Raw genomic sequence first — 10,811 nt, forward strand, 5'->3', positions numbered from 1 at the left:
CTTAAATTGTTTTGTGAAGACTTCGGAAGATTGAAAGCATTTAGACTATGTACATTTGAGGATATTCGAGTCTACTGAGTGAAGGAATTTAAAGCGACTTATGTCTAGTTTTTGGCAGGATCCAGTTGAGACACATGTGCCAGGAGCATAGACACTCTAGTATCTATGCCAGGAGTGATGCCCCCTTCCGCGTTACTGACATCAGGGATATACCGAGCAATTAATCTTGAAGTAAAATAGTGGAAACCAGCAATATCAGACGATAAATCACATCATAATCATATCTCATGGCCGAGGGTAAGCTGGCTCGACATGGATAACGTAAAGGATGGTAGCGGTTGTTGCTGTAGCCGAATCATTGTTATGTGATGGTTAGTACGTTTAATCTATGTACTGGAGCACATTTCTTCTAATGGTGATGAGGTGTGGCTATTACCAAAGCTGTGGCGTTTAACCTGATAAATATTCGTAGCCCACATGCTTTATCTTAGTCATCATGCTGTAAGGTAGCTAGTCATACTGTAAAATAAGTTAGTTAATGCACACATTTTTGATTAACAAATTTAATAGGAGCCCATATGAAAATGGGCTCCTAAAATGTATGTGGTGGAGTTAGAAGTGTTTCTAGGTGTTCCATATGTTGGTGACCTGTGAAGGATTGCTCATGGTGTCCAATAGTATAATATCCTGTGATGCTGTCCTCAGAAGCACATCAGCTACATACCACTTGCTGTTCCCAGGAGACAAGATGGCCAATCAAATCTGGAAACGACCTACCAAATTTAATCTTGCTAGAACATTTGACCAGTCAATGATGAATTCTTATTTCTGGCACTGAACTAATCCAACAAGTGAATGTGTTACATTACAATACTCTCAATAGCAGCTTGACGTATTATATTGAAATACGTCAAGCGATTAGCTAACAGAATTAGTATTTAAAGGTGTACCAATAATTGGATCAGCTAAAATATTGGCCACCAATATGGTAATTTTTACCAATATCGGTATCAGAACAGTAGGAGGACCGATATCACTACCGATATTTATACAGTAGCAATAATTTGTACATAAACTGATTATGAATTGATTTTCTATGTTATCCATGTGGCTCTTTCGTGCCAGTGGCTTACTGTTCACTCTACAACAAGCACTACGCTACAAGAAGCCATACAAATACACACGATTCTGGTGTTTGTTGCTGGAAAGCTTATCAGTCTTTACAAATGAAGTACCTTTGTAATAAAAAGAAGGGTCACAGGATAATCAAGGAAACTTGCTGTACCACCTTTCTCACAAGCCGTTAGAATGCAGAGCAATACAGAAATATCCGTTTAAGGTTTCATGGGAGTATACATAAAAATGTTTGTTGGTACATAATTGTCTGGATTACACAATAGAAACCCAAGCTGTATACCACCTAGTGTTGTTCCAGTATCAGCTAGTTATTACAGTTCTAGTTCCAGTTCTGGAACCATAATCTTTAGAATTACGGTTCTAGTTCCAGTTCTGGAACCATAATTTTTAGAATTACAGTTCTAGTTCCAGTTCAGGCAGGAGCCATGACATTTACTTGATATTCTAGAACAACACTTATTTTAACTTAAGTATTACCAAAAGCCCATAATAAAATATGGAGACTCACTATTAAGTTATATAAGCTAATATGCTACAGGTTTACTTGTTTCATATATGTAGCTAATACTGTATAGTATGTAGCCAATACTGTATAGTAGTTATCAGCATTATTACACTAACAACTATAACCCTAACACTCTATAGGGTGGTACTAAAAGACTTGTAGCTACATGTAATTATCAAACATTGAACCAGACATAACATGTGACTGAGCCAGCATTTTGCATTCTGTTCTAATATTATAGCTAATCAGTTGTTTCAAGCAGTTTTTAGCACATTGATGTATACATGGTTGTAATACATACATCTTTTATGAAGTTATATACTACATTAAGTGCTTTTGTCTGCAGATAAATTCTGGTCTTATAAGAACATAAAATCTCATTGGCAAAAGCTGTATGGTTATGACCAATTCCAGTTCCAGTATTAGTTCCAGTACTTGATAAAATTTCTTTATAGTTCTAGTTCTAGTTCCAGTCTTGAAGAAAGTAAAATTATAGTTCTAGTTCCAGTTCCAGTCTTAAGAACGGCAAAATTATTGTTCCAGTTCCAGTTCTAGTTCTAGAACTGGAATAAAAAGGGCAGAAGCTGGAATTATTTTAGTTCCAGTACTGAGAACTGGAACAACACTAATACTACCACAGGCAGAGTATAGCAATGAATACATGCACATTTTGTTGTAGGGTAGGTAAATGTACAATTTTGTTTGCTTAAAACTATAATGCAAATATCGGATCAACTATCGGTTATCGGCTTCTTATGGTGGCCTTAAAGGTTGCGCCATGCACCAATAACTAAGCGACAACATCTATGCGATGATCGACAATATCCATGTGATGGTAAACAGTAATTATGCGATGATAGACGATTACCTATACGACAATGGTGATACGATGATTGACAATAACCACACGACAATCATGATGAGACAACTGCATGATCGATGATAATTTTGTACGACAATCACTGGTTGCATGTTGTTACAAGGTCTGAAGTTTTCCTCTCCTTGTAGCTTGCTGTCGTTGGTTGTGGTGCTACAAGTTGCTACACTTGAACAGTAAGATGCAACAAGCAAACTATGACAACAATAATTAACAACATCAGCAACAACCACAGCAGCAGAAATAACAAATTTCAACTTCAGACCTAGTAATACATGCAGCCAGTGATCGTCATACAAAATTATCATTGATCACACGATCGTCTCATCATTATTGTCATGTGATTATTGTCAATCATCGAATCACTATTATCACATAGGTAATTGTCTATCATTGCATAATTATTGTCTACAGTCACATAGTGATCACCCAACGTCACAAGGATATTGTCAATTGTCGTGTAGATGTTGTCGCTTAGATATTTGCACATGGTGCAACCTTTAGGGCCACCATAGCTTCTTTTGGTGGCATCAGTATCGGATATCGGTACATGCCAAAAACCATATCGGTACATTTCTCATTGTTTGTCAAGACCCCTTGACAAAAATCTGTAATGCTAATTTGATTGGCTAAAATAGTGTAGTGTGTTCTATTATAAGTTAATGCCCGACTTGACAACTAGTGTTACTATAGTGATAAATGCCCCATGGCATAGCAACAATATGGTTGCTTAGTAACAATTGCTAAGGAAACATCATGAAACCATGGCAATAGTTGCTAGGCAACGGTTGCTAAGTATGAGTGGTCTTTTGCAGCGGTTATTTTTGAGTTTCCTGCTGCCTAGCAACAGTTGCTATGATTGTCAGATTAATTTGCAATAGGACGGATGGTCGTGGTATTCGGGATTAATAGTTCTCGCATTGTAAACAGGAAGGAAATAGTGCTTGGCTTTGCCTCACACTATTTTACTCTTTCCTGTTTACAATGCTTGCACTATTAATCCCGAACACCACAGCCATCCATCCTATTACGGACACCAATACTGCCTCATTGCTGTCAGGGAAAATTGAGGCTGGTTTTTGGGTGAAAGTTATTTCGTGGGCCATGCCACTCCTTTGTGGTCCCTACTATACAGTACACGAGTGCTCTAACTTATTTTACAAAGGAGATGAATTGAGAAATTATACATTGTCAAAGGATACAAGAATATACAGCTGTCAAACTAAGCTACAAGTACTTTCACTAATTACTGCAGTTTTGACTGAGTAAAGGGACATCTCCAAACACAAAATAAGGGTAGTTGGAAAAAGCGGATACGGACACTTACTTTTACATTTATGTAACAATTATTTTTCATGCCTAACGTTTTTACAGCAGTCTACGCTTCCAGACCCGGGAGTTGATCTCGTCATAGCGTTTATCCAATTATAAGTGCATGTGTGAAGGACTAGACCAACACTCCACAGACCATATGTGTTGTACACATGCTCTAAAGTCTAATAGTTATATAATTGTAGAGATTAGCTTGTATGCCCCATGCAACTTGGCTTAGCAGGCCAAATCCACAACCTTACTCCTTTTAGTATAAGGTGCAGACGCTTATACCAAGCATTGAGGGCTTCAAGGACCTGGCCTACAAGATTAGGTTGGGGCATGCCAGCTTAATCTCTACGACACTGAATTAGATTTCTAGGTCATGTGTACAACACTATAAGGTCTTTAGAGTGCTAGTCTATCCTTCCCACATGTACTTATAAGTGGATAAACGCTATGACAAGATCGACACCTGGGTATGGAAGCGAATGCTACTGTAAAAACAATGTTAGGTATGAAACACAACAGTTTTGTAAAAAATTAAGTGTATTTTAAAAATATACGTGTCCAACCGTATCTGCCTTTTCCAACTACCCATAAAATAACAAAAGAATACAAAGACTAATTACAAGGGAGTGTCACATAGGCACACGCCGTAGGTAGATCTGCGACCGCGGTCAAAGTCTTGTCCGGCTGAAATTTCGCTTTGACCTGTGACTAAGAGCCTTTTTTGACCTTTGACCGGTGACGATATTTCAGCACTTTTCGATTGTGGGTTGAAAGCTTTTACCCTTGACCGTTGAATTGGCACGATTTTGATGGCCTTGACCTTTGACTTAGACCGCGGTCGCAGATCTACCTCAGTGAGTGCCTGTGTGTCAACCCCTTGTAATTGCAAGCTACCAAACTACATACAAGTTACACCTATTTAGTTACATTACAAAACCAAATCTATAGTGTCCTCCGAGCAAAGAGCATAGTATAGTTTTGAATACTTAAATGGTGGGCGTGGCAGACTAGAAAACGCGCCATAATGACTCGAAGCGCTTATCTATTAGCATCGTCAGTACGTCGAACGCACTCGTTTGAAGAAAGTTGGGCGTACATTTTTGCATTACAAAGTATCTACTTGAAGTTGAAACCACATACAAAAAAAAGAGCGACCGAGCAAGCACAAAGAAATGGAGATCCTGTACAATCACAGATGCTACAATTAACACGTACGCACAAATATAGACACCTGTTTAGGATAAGTCTTCTGAGGTCACACAAATTCGGAAATAGAGAAGGCGAAGTTGCTTCTAAATAATGTGCAGAAACCGTAAATCATAAAATTTGAACGGAAGTTATTTCACTACTCCACTTCACCACATAATTTTAATCATTCACACATCATCATCATGTTATTATTTACAATAATAATCATTGTTTCTCTACAACTTGTTAAAAAGGAGTTAGTTTACACAAATAATGTACATAAACAAAAATATATAATATATTTCATGATGGATCATATAGCTATAGAGAGAAACACCTGTAGGAAAGGCAATTACAAGTCACACAAATTTACACAGTAGTTCCAGTCCCAGTGTGATGTTCTGCAGACACTCTCAATGATCTACTGCCATTAGAGGAAGAAGTAAAGGAGCCACCACCAGAATTGGGGTAGTTACTTCAGAAAAGTAACTAGTTACTAGTTACACGCTACTTCTATCCCATGTAACTTAGTTACAGTTACAGTTACTTTTCAAAAGGTAACTAAGTACTCTAGTTACTAGTTACTTTCGTAGTATAAATTATGACTTGTTTTTAGCTTTTGTAACATGAATTTTGCTCAGAAATGTATCATTAAGGGATGCAATACATATGTGCACTTAAAATAACAATTCTGTTGCTCTTTCAGGTCAGTTTTAATTAATGTTATGTCTGTTACTCAAGCTGAATCATACAGAAGAGTACACAGAATCTGTCTACTTAATGTGGCTGTAGCATATATGGCACAAAAATTGAAGTGCTCTTGCTTTTAAAGCATAATTAGTTATAGTTACAATGTAACTATTGTAACTAATTACTATTGTAACTTAGTTACTTTTCAGACAATTACTCCCAGTTACAAGTTACTAGTTACAAAGCAAGTAACTAGTTATATTACTAGTTACTTTAAAAGTAATCCGTTACGTAACTTAGTTACAAAAGTAACTAGTTACCCCCAACTCTGGCTACCACTATGTTTGATGGAAGATGATGATGGTTCTGAGGATGCATGGTGGTAGTTTACTGGCTGAAGTTCCACTACTACTGACTGATGCTGATGGCTCCTAATACATACAAACAATAACATATCAGTCAAGAGATTATAATATACTGGTTGTTCTATTAGAGTGTTTACTGACAATATAACTGTGCACTAGCATGCCATGTTCGCACATGCCGTTAATTCATAGATAATATAACCCTATGGATGTGAAACTAATAAACACCACCTATTCCACCCTGGTTTTGTGCTCAATTTTACGTAGCGTGTTCTTTCAATCATGGCAGCAGTTAATATTGCGTCATGAAACCATTCATCTTGTGACAGTATGTTTAGGAGGACTATAAGCAGACAAAATTGGTGATAAAATTGGAAACATCATGAAACCATTCAAAAGATAATCCAGAATAATACAATCAAGAGTTTATACTCTTGATACAACTAATACTCCTACTACAACAAAAGAACACGGTAAGAAAAAATTGGAAATTCTTCAAAGCATTTGTCTGAAAATATCTATACATAAAATGACTCACCAGAAAATAAGCATAGAAATTAGCCTGCCTCCTTAACTTTCGTCAGCGAAATAATTCACCTAACAATTATTACAAATTATGTATAAGACCTAGTGAAGCGGCATGTGATTAGTTTATATCCATAGGGACTCTATGATTAATTTTCTTTGGCATTGAATAGTAGCAACATTCCAATCTATAGGGGTCCCTGGTATATATACATGTTATATACGTACACAAGTGAATATTATACCATTAAAGGTAACTACTCACCCTAAAACTCCATCTTGTCTTGGCCTCTCTATCACCACCCAAATCCAAAGCAGGTACACTAGTGTTGTCACGATGTGTTAATGACCGACTACTACTGGTAAATGATGAACCAACTGTGTTAGCTCTTGGTGTCTTCACCATACTGATGCTGTATGACAAGAAATGTGATAAGTAAGTCATCATTGTTGCATCAGGTGAGATACATGATGCTCTCAAATACTTTCCTCTTTGAAAATAGATCACTATTACTGTATCTATTCTCTTCACTTCACAGTAAACACCATATCACTATTTAGTCATACTAAAAGTACTGCCATGTGTGAATTAAAGCATGACGGGTGTGTTGAGAAGCTAATATAGCATGAGGCAAAGCCAAGTGCTATGCTAGTCTTGAGACAACCCTAGAGTGCTGTATTTTTCATATGCACAAGCATATAGGCAATGCTTTAAGTGTAAAACAGTACAATAGTACTGTTTAGTAGTGTTCCCCCATAAAGTGATGAGTGCCGCTAAAAGTAGCGTGTCTAAAAACCATGATAGAAATGTCACATGGGATGAAAATCACCTTTACACAATAGTCTTACTCCATTCAACATCAAATACAGCGTTAAACACCTACAGGTGACCTAATATAGATTTTTGAAGAAAAAAATGTCAAAATCCTTAGTTTGGTCTGCCTGTGTCACTGAGGCTACAGGCCAACGCATGGCTACCATTTTACACCTGCAGATCAAGCACTTGAAAAAGATTGAGATACTCTAATAGAGCAGTCAAACAATCCAATACACCAGTCATTACAGTCAGGTTGTCCTACAGTGTTTTGACAATTGGATAGGGGAGGCAACCAAGAAAAATAGTAGCCAGGTAGTTCTTATATCCTTATCTTCCAGGATTAAAACCAGACACAAAATGTGGGGAATTTGACTAATGTTTCCAATTGCTGATACAGAGTGAAAAAACAATTTGTGGAAGGCATAACATATTACCACACCTTCTCAATCCCACCACAAAAAAAAACAAAAAACTACACTGATCATTACAAATGTAGTTACATAGTACAAGTTGGTGATGTTATTTACAGTCAGCCATTAACAATAATAACAATGGTCAGGTTATCAGTCTACCCACATGAGGACAAAATTGCTACACAAACACAACAAAACTCCAACATGACTAAACCAACAGGAGAGCACATGTAAACACATACTACAATACCCCCCTACAATAACAACATAACTTTTATATGGTAAACAGTTTCAGCGGGAGCTAGGTTAAGATGGTATAACACATTCCATTTAATATAACCAGAGTATAGAGTAATAGAGAAGTTACTTTAGAAAGATATTAATAAACTAGGTGCCAACCAAAAGCTATTCTTATGACAGTGCAAGCTGTTTTTTTCCTTCCCTATTTGGTACTACGTATATGCATACATGTATATGAACTCGTTCAACATGCCACAAAATAGTATACTATTGTCTCCATCAATGCATAAATTTCTTTATTATCAAACAGTTTCAACATGAAGAACAATTTAAATTGATCTGGGAGTGTCCAGTCGAGTAGTAACACACCTTTTTGTAAATTTTATTTCATTGCCACTACAGCCATTAATAGTCAAGTTTTTTTGACAGCATTAACTTCTCCTCTGGAATTCAGTATATGCGACCATCTCAGCTACAACCCGACTTGTTTGCACAACTTCCGAATTTTAATTTTATTTTCTCAGCATTATCTGCAATATCCAAGGAATGGATCACCAAAGTTTCAGCCTTCTGTGGTGAGTAGTTTCAGAATTATAGTGCTAGGCAGTAGGAAGAAAAAGATAATTAATTTGTACAGCAACTATACTGGAAATAAACTACAGGCACTTACATTTGTAGCCATAACTTCCATTTGCATTAGTCTACAACGTTGCAACCTGGCTTAAAATGTTCACCATGGATTAGCAAATCAGCCAAGGCATAGTGTTAGCCCTGTAGTTACTTATGCATAATGGATATGAAGGTAGTTTAATTGAAGAAATGGCGACGATCTTGCTTATGTTTACCGCATCATAATTAAATGCATGTGACACGTATACCATTGGGGCTAACAAAGATTTTCAGACTTTCCATGAGCAGGTGAATAAGATGGTGAATAGTTTGAGTCTTCCTTCTCTGAGTAATGGCCCAATAAAACTTGCGTATTTTTGTTTGTAGCATGTGTAATTTTACAATTTTTTTTTTAATTTTGATTTTCTCAATTCGTATGCTTCAAGTCAGTGCTGAGATGCTCACTTATCACATATCTATATGTGACACACATCAGTTATCCATAGTAAACCTATCACTATATCACTCTATACAATACACTACTCTACCATGTCATTAGGTTATTACATAATACACAGAAATACCAAATATGACATATATTAGATTTCCATTGCTATTAAATACTTACTAAAGTGTTGTGTCACACACAAACACAGGTTTTCACCTATTCTATAACATGCATGTGTACATAGAAACACAATGCACACACACAATGCACACACACACACACACACACACAATGCACACACACACACACACACACACACACACACACACACACACACACACACACACACACACACACACACACACACACACACACAATGCACACACACACACACAATGCACACACACACACACACAATGCACACACACAATGCACACACACACACACACATTTCTTTTACCCTTCCACTCAGTAGTAGAGCTAGTTCAGTAGCTAGATATTTACGAACAAGAGGAAGACTAGTTGGAATATTTAGTATACCCGCAAGACTGTCTGATGTGAAACTGTTTTGTTCTAATACTACCAGAGCTCCATGCACCCCAGTGCCTGTCAAATTCTCAGAATACACAAAGATAATACCGTACAGCATAATAATTTGACGGGGGTGGGGGGACAAATTTGACAAAATGCATGCCATTCGTCAAATTTTCCTCATCAAAGTTCATGTGACTAGTTAATTAGAATACTTCTGGTGCAGGACATTCGTCAATATTTTCCTTATCAATATTGAAAAGATGAAGAATTTGTCAAAATTTCCCCCCGTCAAATTATTATGCTGTACGGTATAAACATTATTAGTATATGAATGTGCGAAAATTATAGACATCATTAGTACTGTATATGTGTATTCATACATACATGTCAGTATTATGCATGTTTGTGTATAAAATGTGTGTAGTCAGTACAGGCTTATACACAGGACTATATAGTTAATACCTGTTCAATCTGGTTTAGACATTGTTTCATTTTTAAACCAGGCGCACGCCCACAGCCGGCCGAAGGCCGGCTGTGGGCGTGCGCCTGGTTTACTGTAATTGTTTCCGTAAAAGTGTGTGTGTGTACCTATCTATCTACCTATCTACCTATGTTTGTCCGTACGCACCCACGTGAGCAAAATCGTTTAATAACGGTGAAAGCAGCTTTTACGTAAGAAGTAAAAGTGAAATGAAGTCTGTATTAAACTTCTGCACAGGTGAACTTTGCTCTGAGGTGGTTTCTTTTCGGCGGACTGAAATACGGGTGTGGTGACTTTCCTCAGACTACCTTCCCCTTGAGGTTTTCAGGCATTTAGCAACTGAAAAACAACGGTGCAGGCCTCGTACACTGCCAGGAATAGCCTATCGCTTCGAGTTGAAAGGGGGCGTATCCCTTACGTACTCGAACGAAAATGAAGAGCAGCTTTGAGGCTTTGTCGAGAGAATTTGTGGGAAAAAACACGTTAGTCACACTATAAAACAGTTTAAAAGATAGTTTTGTGCGTAATATGTTGGTAAAAGCGGTTTATTTAACAAACGCTTCCTTAGCAGTGCATAGCAACGTAATTGAATAAATTACGAATATTTCATGAATTACGAGAAATAGCTAATTATATTATTGCACAACCCAAACTACCAT

General features: G+C 37.1%; 2 protein-coding genes across 7 annotated transcripts in view; both read right to left on the bottom strand.

Moving 5' to 3' along the window:
* Positions 1 to 5,166, bottom strand: part of LOC136242323 (E3 ubiquitin-protein ligase TRIM45-like) — a 39,223-nt gene extending 34,057 nt beyond the window's left edge. Inside the window, exons 1-2 of one of the 3 annotated variants that reach the window (XR_010694514.1) lie at positions 5,074 to 5,166; positions 521 to 773 (exon numbers count right to left, since the gene is read on the bottom strand). The gene's annotated coding sequence lies outside the window, so the exon portion shown is untranslated. Of the gene's footprint in view, positions 1 to 520; positions 774 to 5,073 lie in introns of those variants that run through there. The other 2 variants (XR_010694515.1, XM_066033729.1) reach the window with 2 other exon arrangements.
* LOC136242325 (kazrin-like) overlaps positions 1 to 10,811 on the bottom strand; it is a 95,578-nt gene that overhangs the window by 18,833 nt on the left and 65,934 nt on the right. The window lies entirely within an intron of this gene.

The sequence above is a fragment of the Dysidea avara genome, chromosome 13 (assembly GCF_963678975.1).
Source record: "Dysidea avara chromosome 13, odDysAvar1.4, whole genome shotgun sequence".
In the NCBI taxonomy this organism is placed as follows: domain Eukaryota; kingdom Metazoa; phylum Porifera; class Demospongiae; order Dictyoceratida; family Dysideidae; genus Dysidea; species Dysidea avara.